The sequence below is a fragment of the Schistocerca cancellata genome, chromosome 4, assembly GCF_023864275.1.
Source record: "Schistocerca cancellata isolate TAMUIC-IGC-003103 chromosome 4, iqSchCanc2.1, whole genome shotgun sequence".
In the NCBI taxonomy this organism is placed as follows: domain Eukaryota; kingdom Metazoa; phylum Arthropoda; class Insecta; order Orthoptera; family Acrididae; genus Schistocerca; species Schistocerca cancellata.
Genome location: NC_064629.1, coordinates 845,857,732 through 845,871,185, shown reverse-complemented (window position 1 = coordinate 845,871,185; position 13,454 = coordinate 845,857,732).

Genomic DNA, 13,454 nt, shown 5'->3' with positions numbered 1-13,454 from the left:
ACAACGGCAAAGACAAGTGTCAGCTCCGCTCTATCACGTAAAGTCGGTGCTGAAAACCACGTCCTCTGCGAGATAGCAGCCAGACACCGTTAACCGCTGCTATCGATGTTCGGACGTGTTGTCTCTACTGCCGCTCAGCACGATGCTGAATTTGAGATGACAATGATGTCGCTGTCGATCTGCGTTGTCAGCTGCTGGTATCTCGCCTCCGTTGTCGCCGTAGTCCAAAATGCGTTCGCTGTCAACGTCTTCACTCGTTCAGTCCACTGTTCACTGATATTTTCTGCCACATCGACTGAGCACAGTCCACTGGCCGTTTCCCCAGTTGAGACTGCCAGGTGTAACGTTAAATAGAAGAATAGCGACGCTGAATTATGAGTATAATGTTGGCCCACATATTCTTTACATGGTGGCCTTCATAACATGCCCTGCCCATCTTGCAGAAATGTCACATTCTATCAATACTACAATTTATGAGCCTATGTCTTTCCACATTCCTAACATCACCGGCTTTGGTTTTCTTGCCTCACGTCTTCTGAAGTTGTCTCGTAGATCTCGACACGATTAGCTCCTACTCCATATAGGTACTGTATCCGATGTGCTAGCAACAAACTATGCTAAATTTAAACGACAGTGCGGGAGAAAATGCAGTGCTATGAAATGAAATTATCAAAACACAGGGAGCCACTTGATTTTCATTCTTTAACGATTAGAGATGGTCAACCAACGCAAGTAAAACACTAATTATGTTAATTCATTAGCTCAGATTGCCGGCCGGGGTGGCCGAGCGGGTCTAGGCGCTACAGTCTGGAACCACGCGACCGCTACAATAGCAGGTTCGAATCCTGCCTCGGGCATGGATGTGTGTGATGTCATTCGGTTAGTTAGGTTTAAGTAGTTCTAAGTTCTAGGGGACTGATGACCTCAGATGTTAAGTCCCATAGTGCTCAGAGCCATTTAGCTCAAATTCCGCTGAAGCTGTTTTCAGAGCACCGCAACGAGATAGTATCTAAAGAGCTATAGTATTACAACATGTTCAGAACTTCACACGACCGTTCACCCAGTCGCTGATTTTCGGCAAAGCATCTCACTACACCGTGGTGACAAAAGTCATATGATCACATTTTTGGGTTGCACTAGTATTGCGTACATAAAGTATAAATGAGCAGTGCATTGGTGGAGCTGTCATTTGTTCTCATGTGATTCATGAGAAAAGGTTTCCGACGTGATTATCTCCGCGGAACATGAATTAACACATTTTGTACGAGCTAGACGCATGGGATATTCCGTTTCGGATTTCGTTAGGAATTCAATATTCCGATATCCACAGTGTCAATAATGTGCTGATAATACAAAATTTCGGGCGTTACCTCTCACCACGAACAACGTAGCGGCCGACGGCCCTCAACAATGACGCAAAGCAGTGGCGTTTACGTATAGTTGTCAGTGCTAAGAGACAAGCAACACTATGTGAAATAACCGCAGAAATCAATGTGGGACATGCGACGAACGTATCCGTTAGGACAGTGAGGTGAAATCTGGTGTTAGAGGGCTATGGTAAGAGACGACCGACGACAGCACGTCATCGCCTGCACTGCTTCTCCTGGGCTCGTGATCATATCGGTTGCACCCTACACGACTGGAAAACCGTGGCCTGGTCAGATGAATCCAGAGTTCAGTTAGTAAGAGTTGATGGTATTGTTCGAGTGTGGTGCAGACTCCACAAAGCTATGGACCGTAGTTGTCAACAAGGCACTGTGTAAGCTGGTGGTGACTCACAATGGTGTGGGATGTGTTTAAATGCGTTGGACTCTGTCCGTTGGTCCAACTGAACCTATCAATGACTTGGAGACCATTTGCAGCCATTCATGGACTTCATGTTTCCAAACAACGATGGAATTTTTATGGATGACAATGCGACATATAATCGGGCCACAATTTTTCGAGTCTGCTTGAAGAATATTCTAGACAATTGGAGAAAATTTTTCGGCCACTCAGGTCGCCTAATATGAATCCCATCGAACATTTATGGGACATAATCTGGAGGTAATTTCGTGTACCAAATTCTGGACCGGTCGCACTTTCGCAGTTGTGGATGGCTATAGAGTGAGTACGGCTCAGTGTTTCTACAGGGGACTACCAAAGACTTGTTGAGTCCATGCCACGTCGAACTGCTGCACCACACTGGGATGGAGGTCCGATACGATATTTTTACATGACTTTTGTCATCCCAGTGTACAGCGCCCAAAGCGTGTGTTACATTTGTCCATACCTGATATAATACTATTGATCCATCCAGGCAGAGTCCACATGCCTAGGCTAGGTAAACTCTTACAACTGAGGCACGGCAGGTGCAGGTTCCCCAGAGGTGCTCTCCTAACGACTATTCATTTCAACAGCCATGCCTCTTATCGTCGCACTTTTTTCCCCTAGAGGTTTGTACGATCCTCGCGAAACTCGCGTTTAAGTCCGTTCCCGGTGACACACATCTTTCTTCCGCCATCAGTGAGCCCGCCATTTGAACGACCGAGGGGACATGTGTGGCATGTGTGGCCACCGACGCGGCGAGCATTAGCCTCTTGCTGGAAATGGATTAACGCTACGTTCCAGCTGATGAAAGGCCATTTCGTTACATAACTTAGAATCAACATCAGTGTCCACCGGACACTCTGACTGAGCAAAGACTGGCGCCGGAACATCAAACTAGATAGGCGGCGGGAGTGCTGGAACAAACAAGGTCACTGATGACATTGTTTCCCCCCAAACTAACAAATGTGAATTGCCTTAGATATAAAATGGCCTTAAATTAGAATTCTGGTGGTGTCTGGCCCTACTCTTGTTAAAGTAAGGGTGTGGTCCTATGTACAAATTGGCGGGAAATTAAAAAATCCCAGATTGCTGATTGTCATGCTGGTTGACCTTGAACGCTAGTACAGTCTCCATGATGTCATAATCTAAGATGGCGAACCTGGACAGCTGACCTGGAATACTCGGACGTGTTCTATGACATCAGAATCCAAGATGATTCACCTGCAAAACTGGGACTATCTCCATGACGTCAGATTTCCATACGGGCCCAACCCTGTGGTTCTGGAACAAAGGATGTCAATCCGGTGACCTAACATTGCTTCCTTCCCTGCTGTTCACTTAGATGAGTAGGGAGCTGCTGCAGTCATGGTTGTCAGATCATTTGTTCTAAGTATAGAATTTTAGATGGGCACTGGATTCTCCTTAATGTTACTCACCACATGCCCCAAGTTCATGGCCATCTGTCCATACACGGAATAGTTCCCCAAACCACTCTTTCATCGTGGTTTAAACCGGCAAGTTTGGGCTTGGCTTGGCCATACATTTCATACACTCAGCATGCTACTATCACCTCACAGTCTGGCACTTCATTATCGAGGAGTTGTATTACCGTTAGCCAACCCCGTTCGGTTCAGGCTATACAGGGCCATATAGGGTAACGAGCACTGAGTACCACTTGCCATGGAGTTGCGCTACCGTCCACCAGTGATAGCTCTGTGCTGAGAGACGCAATATGCATATTACCGATCTATCGATTCGTTAAACTAATGCGAAAGGGGTATAGAAATTCCAATTTCCAAGGCTAGCAAGCTGTTACTACGGCGCTATGGGTGTCTTAATTAGAAAATGCACGGTTACCTAAAACGATTACAAGGAAAATAACGGAATAAAGAGTTTTTATTCTGAACAGATTTATAAGAATACTGTACCCAGTGACTAACGAACGAATTTAAGAGCAATAATGGTCTAGTCACGTAAAATACTTCTTTAAGAAGTAAATGTTAAAACTACATGACATTGGAATTGAGATAAAGCTATTAAACAACAGCTACATTGCGTAGTACAGTGCACGCCACGAGGGCTGCAAGAGGAAACAGTCCATGGAGGTGATATGAGACTGAAAGACTCAAATGCCGAAGTTACCACAATGTGGACGCGAAACAAGTCGCGCCATCTAGTAACAATAGAAGATTGCAGCTGCTTAATTTACGAAAAACATTTTAAAGTAGCATTTATGTGTTCTTCTCACCTATCAACAGGCAGTATTATGGAAAATGAAAATTTATATAAGACAGTGCAACAGAAATTATTAGGTACATGGTTTTACTAATCCATTACAATGTAATAAATGAAAAAAAGAGAGGGAAACGACATTTAGGAGTCTACTCTGTGGAGAAAGAGGAATTAATTTTAGGCATTTATAAGTAACGGCTTTCTACCTTTAAAAGAATTTTTATTACGTAACTGTAACTGTTTATTAAGAATGAAATCACCGTTCAAAGAAATATGTTTGAAAATTTCTTCTTGACGATTAAGTATGAAATGTTTCCTCTCTGTGTGGAGGATGTTGACGTCATGAATTTCTTTAGGCTTATGACCTGTAATTAATAAATGATGGGCAAAAGACAAGTTACATCTTTGTACCTTTTTCCGTAACAGATGTTCTTTGTATTTCATAGCAATTGCTCGTCTTGAATTTCCTACATAATAGGCTGAACGTGTGTCACAGCTAAATTTGTAGACACCTGAGTTTAGCAAGGGGGAATGCGCTGCTTTCAGATTATGAATAAGATAATTTTTTTAAATTAACGTTAGTAGAAAATGCATTATTACAGTCATAGTTTTTGAAGGAGACGCTGAATCCTGTAAGATGCAATTTCTAAAAACGGGGTAGGATATCTTTTTTTCATTTCATTACGTTCGTTATTAGATGTGCCAAGAATGGCAATACTGTTATTAGTTTTATTTTTGAAAATATCATCCACTGCTGTTAGCTATCCATTATCGGCAGCGATAGCTTTAATCAAATGATTCTCAGCTTCGAGATGTTCACCAGATAAAGGACAGTCTGGAACCGGGCGACCGCTACGGTCGCAGGTTCGAATCCTGCCTCGGGCATGGATGTGTGTGATGTCCTTAGGTTAGTTAGGTTTAATTAGTTCTAAGTTCTAGGCGACTGATGACCTCAGAAGTTAAGTCGCATAGTGCTCAGAGCCATTTTTGAACCAGATAAAGGAGAAGAAATGGCTGTGTGAATGGAAGAATAGGAAAAGGCTTTTTGTGAGAATGACGATGTGTTGAACAGGACTGCACTGTTTGATCAGTGCAGGTGTCTTTGTGAAAAATATTGAAAGAAATTTTGTTATCAACTATTGTTAACTTTAAATAAAAAAAAATTAACTTACGAAATACGTTTCCGAGCTCACGTGTGAGAGTAATTTTCTGGTGAAATTCGTTGAAAATTTTGAGCAGGTAATCAGTGCCGTTGTTATGCCCCCTGCAAACAATCAAAATTTTGTTTACCTGTCTGGAGTGTAAAAGAGCTCCTAGAGTAGCAGCTAAAATTTTCTTAAAGGCTTTTTCTTTCATGGAATTTATGAATATATCTTTAAGAATACCAGCTAATGGATTACCCGTTGGAAGACTGTCGGACTGCTGATAGAACTGTCCACTGAAATCGAAATAGTTAATTTTACTACAATCTGAATTAGATTTACGAAGTCAGTTATCTGCTTATCAGAAATCTCTTTCTTAAAAAGATGCAGTTTTTTTTACAGTATCCAAAAATATTTTGTCCTGCTACGTTCGTACAGATTTTTAATCTCGAATGAAAGCAGCTTTGAATTTTGATCACTATTTTAGTTTACCAACGAGATTTTGACTGTTACAAACTGAATAATTATTTTGAAACATACAAGATTTAATAGGCACTTTTGATTACTACTATTCGAGTTGAAAGTAAGTGTAAGTGTGTTTCGTTCTCAAATGTTGCTCTACATGGTTGGTGCATATTAGAACGATGAGCTGATAGTAGTATTGGGCTGGCTGGCTATGTTGTTTCTGGTGAAACATCCACCAACCTTTTCATACACAAATATTTTGTGGTGAATTTCACAAGCAGAGTACCTGAAATTCTTTTTTCCATCAGTACCAGCGCACAAGCGTCTACCCTCAGGAAGACGAATGTGCATTTCTTGATTTTTCAACCTCTGTTGGTATGTTGGGTTACAGGTCATTTTTAACTTACGTAAATCCTTAATCCCTGTCATTTGGGTTAAAGCAAAAGTGTGCTCGTGGCATTTTTCTTATTTCCCATCATTTAACACATACCATGTCGTCTGTGGCTGCAGTGCGGCGTAACAGTATACTAGAGTTGGGAATTGGAACTTCTATACCCCCACTTCGCATTAGGTCATCGAATCGGTTGTATGCATGTTGTGTGTCTCTGCACGAAGCTCCCACTGGTGGACTGTGATGCGACCCCAGGGCAAGTGGCAAGGAGTACTGGTGGCTCGATCTGGCCCTGCACAGTTTGGCCCAAACGGGCTGGCTGGTGCTAGTTGAACTCCTGGCAAAAGACGTGCCTGATTGTGAAGTGATGGCAGCATGCTGAGTGGAAAGAAACCTGTTTCAACTAGGCTGAGAGTGTGGTTGGGGGAACTATTCAAATTATGGATGGATGGAGTTCTACGTGGGGCATGTGATGGGTAACTTCAAGGAGAATCCGGTGCCAGTGCCCAATTCTATACTTACAAAGAAACGTACAGATGTCAGAGTAGTATCAAACCTTGTATACTGACAGAATATCAAAGCTCTGATATAGTTAGTGCTATGAGCTGTCCACATGCGTAAACGGTAAGTAGTAAGTAACTCCTGATTCACAGAGCACAGGAAACATAACTGTGAGCGTCTGTCTTCTAGAGCTACCGTGGAACAATAGTTAGAATGTTTTTGTCCTACCAAGGATCCCAGGGTAGAGCCATGGTCATGCCAGTTTTTGTACTGGAGTATGTGTGACACTGTTATATGGACCAACATGTTCCTGACATGAAAAACGATTCTGTGGATTTTATAGCAATGTCCTATTTGCAGGCCGCTTTTGCATCGCTTTTTTTAAAGTAGCAAATACGAGGGATGGAACTTTAATAGTGGCAACTATTTATTTACAGCTCGTACAAAAGAGATACATGTTTCATAGTTTTACTGATTTTCAGAGTAGTCACCAGCATTGTGTATGACCCGTTGCCAGCAATGTGGAAGTCGTAGGATACTCTTAGCAGTCCCAGTTCTGTTGACAGTTCGAGCGGCGAGGTCTATTGCCCGACGAATTTGTAGCAGTTCTGAAGCAAATGACGTGAAATGTTTCCTTCGGTTAATAAATGGAGTTGAACTTACGAGGGCTTAAGTCAGGGAGAGCAGTAGGTGGTATAGCACTGAGCAGCACCATCAGTCAAACAAATCAGTAACAGCTTGCACTGTGGTTGAGCATTGGCCTGCAAAATGATGGTCAGGTACTGCAGAAAGAGTCATCACTTCAGTCTCTACCCCCTAGGCGGTCCACAACTCTTTTGTGGATACATGCATAGCGAGCACAGGACCCCAAGATAATGTGGCCCTCCTTCCTTTCCGGGCTGCTTACCTTCCTTTTCCGCATCCTTCCCCATCCCCCATCTTCGGCCCCTTCGCCCCCCCCCCTCTGCCTCTTTCCTTCCCTTTCTCCCCCTCTGGGAGTATGTTTTGTGCCTACGTCCGGACACGGACGCTCGAAAATGTAACACATTCATCGCTTTCTCTGCGTGCACGTCTTCATCCTTCCTTTGTCCTTCTCTTTTCCTTACCTCTTCTCTTCACCCTTTCTCCACTGCGGCGTTTGAGACCTTTCTTCTTTCCTTTCCTTTCCCTTTCTTTGTTTTTCCCTTTCTCTTTTTTTCCCTTTCTCTTTTTTCCTCCCTGTGCGTGTCTGAAGTCCGACCCACGCATTTCCATGCATAGCCGGTGACGGGGTAACGCGTAATTCCCCACCTCGGGTAGACAGGTAGGACACATACGTACCTCCTGGTAACGGCCAGGCCCTTGGAGGGGTGATTACGTGAGCTGATACTTTCCGAAAGTGCCGATTGGTCCTCCTGTCCGTTTCTCGGGAGGTGTGACCTGAAGTTTGAATAATCACCTAAGGCGGGAGTACCCTCAGAGAGGACCCCCACAAGGGAGGAGTGCGCCATCGGAGACGCCTCTAATCATGGGAGATACTTCCGCAGTGGCTTCCTCATCTTCTACTATGTCTGCTCACAAGCGTAAGTTCAATGAGCCTCAGCCACAGACAGTTCTTCCATCGTTGCCACAGTTCCTTGTTGTTTCTCGGTCTGACGAAGGTCATGACTTCTCCACGGTCAACCCTTTCATTATTCAGAAAGATGTCGACGCAATTGCAGGTCCTGTAAAGTCTTGTTCCAGATTACGAAATGGCACCTTGTTGTTAGAAACAGTCAGTGCCCTCCAGGCCCAAAAATTGATGCATACTTCACTGCTACACACCTTCCCTGTCCGGGTGGAAGTGCACCGCACTTTAAATTCCTCACGTGGGGTCGTTTATACACGCTCCCTCGACGGATTGTCCGACGAGGAAATTCAACACTACCTGTCTGACCAGGGCGTAACGGCTGTTCATCACGTCACGGAAAGGGTCGACAGGTACATCGTTCCAACCTGTACTGTCTTCTTGACATTTGACAGAGTTCAGCTCTGATCGAACGTACAAGCCGGCTATGAGATAATTTCCGTTCGCCCTTACATCCCAAACCCTACGCATTGCTATCGGTGTCAGCGGTTCAATCATACCAGCCAGTCCAGTTCCAATCCGGCCAAATGTGTTAGGTGGGGCAAGGATGCCCATGAAGGTGCTTGTCCACCTCCATCCCCTCGTTGCATCAACTGTATGGGTGACCACGCTGCTTCCTCTCGAGATTGCCCCATTTTTCACGTATTGCTTTTAACAAGCATCTACCTTCTACCAACCCTCACTGAGCCCTGTTTCCATGAAAAAAGACTTTTCATCTTTGCTGTCCGCGAGACTGTGCTATAAACCAGACAATGGAGTCACCATTTACTCGCCGTTTGGCAGTGCGACTTCGCCGCCCAAAATGGTGAAGACGTTATACCTGCACTTCTTCTCTCTGTTTCTCTATGAAGGCCACTGTACCCAAGGCTCTCCACGGCTCATTTCTCCCGGCCTCCCTAGGAGTCACCCGTCTCATATTCACAGCGCTCCTGTCTACCAAAGCTCGCCCATAGAAAGCAAACTGATGTACCCAGTAACATGGTCGGTTACAGAAGGTTAAGAAGAGGAAGCGAAATCGGCTCATACAGTAACTGTGATATCATGACACTCATTAAACAAATTCAACTCTCCGTCAGCTGCGTAACTACAGATGAATAAATGAAAAGAGATGAGGCGAAGGGGTTGCCGCCTTTCAAAATGTACGGCTTGATTCAATTAACTAGTGAGTCTCTCATCACAATATGTGGCGGGTTCCTTCTTTAGTGCACGTAGTCATTTCTTTGCATCACCACAGTTCATAAGTGAATAATATTTTATTCGTTTATGATTGCTCCTAAACGACGTTACGATATTCACAACCGGTGGTGCATTTCTTATATTACCATAAGAGTTTCCTGAGTTTGACAGAAAATTTCCGTCTACGTTTCTCAGTCTATAGTTTAAAAGTACACGCAACATAAATAATGGACACACATACGACAAGTACAATGGTATCCTTGGTACTTAATGTCATGGTTCTGTCAAAAGAATCATCCATACTGATGCAAGTGAAAAAGAAAGTTGGGCAGAAGTTGATGATAAAACTCTCAATGCTTGATTTATATTGTAGGAAGTTATAGCACTGATGTAGGCAGCTGGGAGGGCGTGATAATTAAGTTCCGAAATTTTCAATAAATTAGAATGAAAAACGTGAGAAGAGGTGACAATATTTGTCTAAGTGATAAGTTCAAGCAAGAAATCCATTACTGAAATTTCGAAATCTGAGTTCCACAGATTCTTGACACCTTAGTTCAAATATTCCTTTTGTAACACAGCAAACTTCATCGGTCAAGTAACAATTCGAACTGATACAACAGTGAAACTAGTCCTGCTACATTTTGTATGAATCTTACCTAAAAATTCGCGTTCTTTACCGGATTCGCTTGTATGGACATCGACTAAAGTGGCGATCGTTCTGAGAGCATGTTAGAGAAGAAGGTGGGACAAAATGTCGCATACAAATTTCTTACAGTTTGTTTTCTTGCATATTTACATATTTTAACTGAGTCAAAAACAATGAACTGATCGTTACATATTACGATTGTTTCTATTTCTTCTCCAAAATTTTCTGCTTGTAGATCACAATTTTACTGTTAACCTCGTATCTCACCTCATAACGTAGTACTCTATATATCCCAATAACTTAGTAACTGTTCCAATACGAATGATTCTATACATGAATCTCTTTATTCTTAGGTAACAGCACTAAGGCCACTGCCATAAACTGAAACATACAATTGCCGCAAGAGAAGTGTAAAACAATTGTTCACATCACACACACACACACACACACACACACACACACACACACATACATACCCATCAGGTACCCTGTGGGAACTAGGCTTTATCGGAAAACAGAGCTGGAAGTGACTTGCATCTTCCTCGCCATACTGTTAAGGAAGTGATTAACTGTCATTCCCCATCGCTTGTTCCAGCAGCTGTGTAACTGCCTCTGACGTCACTTTAGTGAGGGACAAATAAGCGATCAGAAGCAATAGACGCAGCAGTGAAACATGGCGATGGTCCCTTTCCTCCTACTCTGTCGCTTCCACGAAATCGACTGCACGCTTATGACAAAAATTAGTAAGCTAAATGTTAAGTCGCACTTGGTTTTCGATACAGAGACAGATTCTAACGACGAGTAGAAAAGTATTAAACACCGTTATGTTAGCGAAGAGTGTATCGTTAGTGTACTATGAACTTCTGGCAACATTTACGAACAACATCCGGGTCATAAATCAACATAAAATAAGATAATTTTCTGTGGATTCTTTCGAGAGAATTTTCTTGCATATTTAAGAATCAGAAGCGGTTTTATCCATTAATATAATCAGAATAATAAATACAATAAACTAGATGTAAAACAAGCCATTCCAGATGTGAAAGGAATAAACGAGCCTGGAGTTAATGTAACAAGATGAATAATTGAAGCTGGAGGGAAAATAATAAACAAGGGAATTGCTAAGTTATTTAGCGATTGTCTGGGAAACAAATAAAATCGCAAAAACTGGAATTATGTTGTAGTTGTTCTGCTTCACAAGACCGGAGACAAGATAGATACAAACAGTTTATAGATGTGGATACATTATAAACGTCCCTTTCAGAGTAGTGAACTAAAGCACACAACGGATCAAGGAGTCTCGCCTGCCGAATCGCTTGGGGTTCATAGATTTTGTAAAAGCTTTTGAGTCACTTCCAATAAAATCTATAATAATTGATTTTGATAAGCAAGACATTAATATATCCCACGGTAGTACATTGAAGAATATATACATGAAAGATACTGCTAATTATTTATCAACAAAGAGATAGACTAAACTGAAAGAGGACTTTAGCAGAGAGATTCCGTATCACGAAAGACATTTCCAGCAGCCTGGGACATCATTTCTGAATTCCTAAAAACGTGGCAGGATGACTCAGTGGTAAAGCAAGCAACAGGCTAACGGTCGGAAAAATTGAAGGAGGGCATATATTCAGAACGACGAATATCGAACAAAGGAGAGAACTATGTCCTCACTGATTTTACACGTTCCATTCAGTGTATGTCATCTTTGTAAATCATGCTTCCAAATCCATGAACTATTTGTCCTGCATATTTTACATTAGCGTTTATTATTGGTTGGTTGGTTGAATTGCGAAAGGGGACCAAACAGCGAGATCATCGGTCCCATCGGATTAGGGAACGATGAGGAAGGAAATCGATCGTGCCCTTTCAAAGGAACCATCCCGATATTTGACTGGAGCGATTTAGGGAAATCACGGAAAACCTAAATCTAGTAACTGGACGCGGGTTTTAACTTTCGTCCTCCCGAATGCGAGTCCAGTGTGCTAATCACTGCACCACCTCGCTCGGTGTTTATTGTTGTTTTAACTACTTTGTGTGGGAGACTTGACACTTATTGAATTCATGCCCATTCAACAGAATTACACAAGGATTTCGAAAGAAGAAACAATAACGTTTATCTCTCATTTTAAAGAACACAAGTGAAGAAGAAGTTTCTTTCTGAAAAGATGCAGTTTTTTTAAGAAGACGACTTTATATCAGTAATGGTATTTATTTACCTGAAAAATTAACTGTTTGTTTTCATCAGTATGCAGTTACGTTTTCTAGATATACATCCTTCCACATCCATACTCCGCAAGCCACCTGACGGTGTGTGGCGGAGGGTACTTTTATTGCCTCTATCGGTTCTCTTTTCTATTCCAGTCTCGTATTGTTCGTGGAATGAAAGATTGTCAGTATGACTCTGTATGGGCTCTAATCTCTCTGATTTTATCCTCATGGTCTCTTCGCAAGATATACGTTGGAGGGAGCAATATACTGCTTGACTCCTCGGTGAAGGTATGTTCTCGAAACTTCAACAAGAGCCCGTGCTGAGCTACTGAGCGTCTCTCCTGCAAAGTCTTCCACTGGAGTTTATCTATCATCTCCGTAACGCTTTCGCAATTACTAAATGATCCTGTAATGAAGCGCGCTGCTCTACGTTGGATCTTCTCTATCTCTTCTATCAACCCTATCTGGTACGGATCCCACACTGCTGAGCAGTATTCAAGCTGAGGGCGAACATGTGTACTGTAACCTACTTCCTTTTGTTTTCGGATTGCATTTCCTTAGGATTCTTCCAATGAATCTCAGACTGGCGTCTGCTTTACCGACGATCAACTTTATATGATCATTCCATTTTAAATCACTCCTAATGCCTATTCCCAGATAATTTATGGAATTAACTGCTTCCAGTTGCTGACCTGCTATATTGTAGCTAAATGATAAAGGATCTTGCTTTCTATGTATTCGCAGCACATTACGCTTGTCTACCTTGAGATTCAATTGCCATTCCCTGCACCATGCGTCAATTCATTGCAGATCCTCCTGCATTTCAGTACAATTTTCCATTGTTACAACCTCTCGATATACCACAGCATCATCCGTCAAAAGCCTCAGTGAACTTCCGATGCTATCTACAAGGCCATTTATATATATTGCGAATAGCAACGGTCCTACTACACTCCCCTGCGGCACACCTGAAATCACTCTTACTTCGGAAGACTTCTCTCCATTGAGAATGACATGCTGCGTTCTGTTATCTAGGAATTCTTCAATCCAATCACACAATTGGTCTGATAGTCCATATGCTCTTACTTTGTTCATTGTTTTTCATGAAAAAGCAAAGATTTATGTTTATTGCAGCTTCTCTATACGATGATCATCCTGAAAAGAATCACTTTTCTTCAAGGGGACAAAATTTTTTCTCGTGGTGTTTGAAGCCATTCCGAGAAATCAGTCAGTGTTGAGCTAATTTGAGGAAGCCGGGCCCTAACAAAAAAG